General features: G+C 43.4%; 1 non-coding gene across 1 annotated transcript; it reads right to left on the reverse strand.

The window, feature by feature from the left end:
- Positions 1 to 2780: 2780 nt before the first annotated feature.
- Positions 2781 to 2922, reverse strand: LOC112139707. The gene has a single exon (XR_002918045.1). It is a non-coding gene; the product is annotated as a U4 spliceosomal RNA (small nuclear RNA).
- Positions 2923 to 3801: the final 879 nt, after the last annotated feature.

Here is a 3801-nt window from a genome sequence, read left to right on the forward strand (position 1 = left end):
CATGGACTTCATAACTGGTCTACCCAAATCTCGAGGTAACTCTGTTATTTTGACTGTTGTGGACCGCTTCTCCAAGCTGGCCCATGCCATACCTCTCAAGAAGCTCCCTTCTGCCAAGGAGTTGGCAGAGGTGGTATCTCGACATATTTTTCGTTTACATGGTCTTCCTGCAAACATAGTCTCTGACCGTGGGCCCCAGTTTGTGGCAACCTTTTGGACTGAGTTCTGTAAACTCCTGGGGGTCAAAGTTAGCCTGAGCTCCGGATTCCATCCGCAGACCAACGGACAGGTGGAGCGGTTCAATCAGGACCTTGAGACCACCCTGCGGGCTATGTGCACCTCGAATCCTTCCACATGGTCTGCACAGCTTCCATGGGCTGAATATGCCCACAACTCCCTTGTGAACTCTTCTGGTTTTTCCCCCTTTCAGGCGGCTTACGGGTACCAACCCCCGCTTTTCCCCCATCAGGAACAGCAAGCAGCCACCTCTGGACCAGCAGCATTTGTGCGACGCTGCCAACGCACTTGGAGGAGGTTCCGGTCGGTGTTGCTGAGTAACCAAGAACGGTTCACTGCTGCAGCCAATCGCCACCGGACGCCTGGTCCAGAGTACAAGGTGGGAGACATGGTCTGGCTTTCCTCGGCTGACGTGCCTCTTAAGGGAGGTTCGAGGAAGCTCCATCCCCGCTACATTGGGCCTTTTCGTATTTCAAGGATCATCAACCCTGTTGCTGTTCGGTTGGACCTCCCATCAGGTTTAAGAATTCATCCAGTGTTCCACATCTGTAAACTGAAACCCGCAAAAGACAGCCACCTACAAACTGCCCCTAAGAGGCCCCCGCCACCTCGTATCATAGATGGTGGTCCCGTCTACACCATCCGTCAACTCCTCGCCTCCCGGAGAGTGGGGCGTGGGGTTCAATACCTTGTCGACTGGGAGGGCTATGGCCCTGAGCATCGCCAGTGGGTTCCGGAGCGACACGTTTTGGACAAGGACCTTCTTTCCCGCTTCGACAGAGACTTCCCCAACCAGCCTTGTAGTCCGTCTGGGAGCCGGACGTTGTGAGGGGGGGTTATGTTATGTTTTGTTTGTGTTCACCTTTCTTTTCTCCTCTGTGCAGGCTGACTGTGGCTCCTCCCAGCTGATCCCCTCCCTCTCCTGATCTCTGTGGAGGAGTGCACAGCTGTCTGCACTTAGTTGATTTAGCTTGCTCCCTATTTAAGTTGAGGTCCTCCTGTGTTCAGTGTTGGTTCGTTTTGTATGCTCTCCCTGTAGTTTTTCCTCAGCTCTTCGCTTAAATAGTTTTGCACCTCTTCCTTTGAGGTTGTTTTTTGTTATTAAATCATAAGTTTCTTGAATTGTTTCCGAGCCTCCTTCCCTGCATCTGGGTCCCCTTCGACCAGCCCGTGACAAAATCTGCCATTGAAGCTCCTTATTGGACAAACACACCTGATCCAGGTAATCAGCAGCAGATTGGGCAGGGTTTCTGGAAAACCAGCAGGAATTCGACACCCCTGTAAAATCTAGCGGAATGAGCGCCACATTCCTGTTGTGAACGTAGATAAGAGACTCGCATATCAGGTGGCAGAAGCTCACACCAGCTGCAAGTCTTTAAAACTTTATTTTGAAAGTCACATCTTTGTTGATAATCAGCAAAACCTCAAATCTATGCTTTTAAACCTCTGAAAAAAACCCCATCAATTAGTTTGATTTTTCTGTCCATAAAAACACTAAACTTTCCCGTCTCTTCTCTGGATCCGAGTGTGTTGTTCAGACCTGCACTTGTTCCCCAGCAACCAAACAGTTTTCTAATTTATCAGTGCAGGAGAAGCTTGTTCCTGTCCGCTGCAACAGAACACCATTTAATTTATTAGATGCTTCCCCTCTGCTTTGCTCTGTCATGAATGCTTTTCATTTTGTTCTGCGAGGCAGCGAGGAGAATGCTATTCATTTTTAGACTTTCACAATCAGTCAGAAATACAAGAAGCTGCAAATGCCCAGCACGAAATAACAATACTAAAATAAAACGTCTTTATGTAAAAATACTCGTTTTCCTGTCATTTTTTTTAATCTTTTGATTCAAACATCCAAGCAAACGTGGTCAAACTGAAGATTCAACAGTAATAAACACTAAAATGTGGCAAGTTAAGGCAAATGTCAGGATGCCTTTGATGACAGAAATCATGAATTATTTTCTTTTTGACAACAAGAAAATTAGAAACAAGCTTTTTATCTGTAATTAAAAAAAAGACTTTGGGGGGTTTTTGTAGTTAAAAGACAAAATTAGAAACATCAGGACAGGTTGATGTACACATTTTTACATCTGTGAATCTGTCATGCTGTCCTTCCTGACCTCCAGCAGCTGCTGCCTATTAGGTCATTGCTACTCTCTCTCTCATCCTCATCTGCCTCATTACCCTCACCTGCTCTGAACTGCACATTCCTCTGCTTCCCTGCCCACTTGTTGTACCTCGTGCGACGGTCAAGCTCAGTTCTCATGTGCCGTTGCCTCCTTGCTGCTTACCCTGTTTCTGTCTTTGGGCTTGGAGCTGCCTGTGAAATTCCAAAGTTTTCTGACGTTCATTTATGATTACTGAATCGTCTCACCATAAGATGGCCACCATCATTCATCAACNCTCGGCATTCCAAGGCACAAAGTAATAACGCATACTATTATCATGCACTGATTTGGTAAGTACTACAAAGTAGCCAAGAGGTTCTCAAGAGAGCACTGGTTTTCTCGGAGTATTTAGAATTAACATTGTACAAGCTGAGCAAGTCTCCATTGAGACTGACAAAAATTGCCATTGCTGCCTATATTTCAAGTCATCAAGGCGAGGTATTGGGTAAAGTTTTCAATTAGCAATAATCGCGCCTCGGATAAAACCTCATAGGTTACGATACTGCCACTGCGCAAAGATACTGATTGACAGCTCCTCACCTTTCACTCACTTTGGCGTCTACACCTCTCTGTTAGGGTGTCGGTGACAGACAGTTTCAACAAAGATTAGGAATTTTACAACAACCAAATTCAAGCGTTTCATCATTGTCAATGTATTCTTCAAACCTGTTTGTAACAGGAAACTATGCAATAAACTGATATTTCATTGATGATGATGACAAACAAAAGAGGATGATCATCAGATACATTCATAACGTGAAAAGTCAATCTATCTTGAACATAACAATTGACAGAGAATACTTTCATGCAGCACAGCTACATTTTCGAAAGAGACATTCTTTTCACTTGTATGGTATATTAGTAGTTTAGTGATGCTTCAAGACACACAATAACTGATATGTACTTGACTGGAAAATATTATTGAAAGAAAAAAAAATCATTTTCCATTTTTGTAAATGCATCGGTGCAAGGTAATTATTCCTAGAATAACATCAAAACTTTTTTTAATTCAAAATATGCATTTTCCTCTACTCAAATTTGAACAGGAATGAACCCTGCTGACGTCATCTTGGTTCTGTGTTTTGCTTTACTGTCCGCCTTGTTTTTACTTGCAGTTTTACAGATTACTAGGATCTGAATTTTAGTTGTAAGTATTTAATTTGTATATTATATGCATCAGAAAATGGGGAAGTGAATAACTGTTGTTGTATGTTCCTAAGAGATATTAGCAAAAACTAGAGTATTTTGTAGCCTATAAATATTACTTGGCATTACAAGGCACAAAGTTATAACACACATTATTATCATGTACTGATTTGGTAAGTACTACAAAGTAGCCAAGAGGTTCTCAAGCGAGCACTGGTTAGCCCGGAGTATTTAGAATTAATATTGTACAAGC

This window comes from Oryzias melastigma, unplaced genomic scaffold (genome assembly GCF_002922805.2).
Source record: "Oryzias melastigma strain HK-1 unplaced genomic scaffold, ASM292280v2 sc02354, whole genome shotgun sequence".
Classification (NCBI taxonomy): Eukaryota; Metazoa; Chordata; class Actinopteri; order Beloniformes; family Adrianichthyidae; genus Oryzias; species Oryzias melastigma.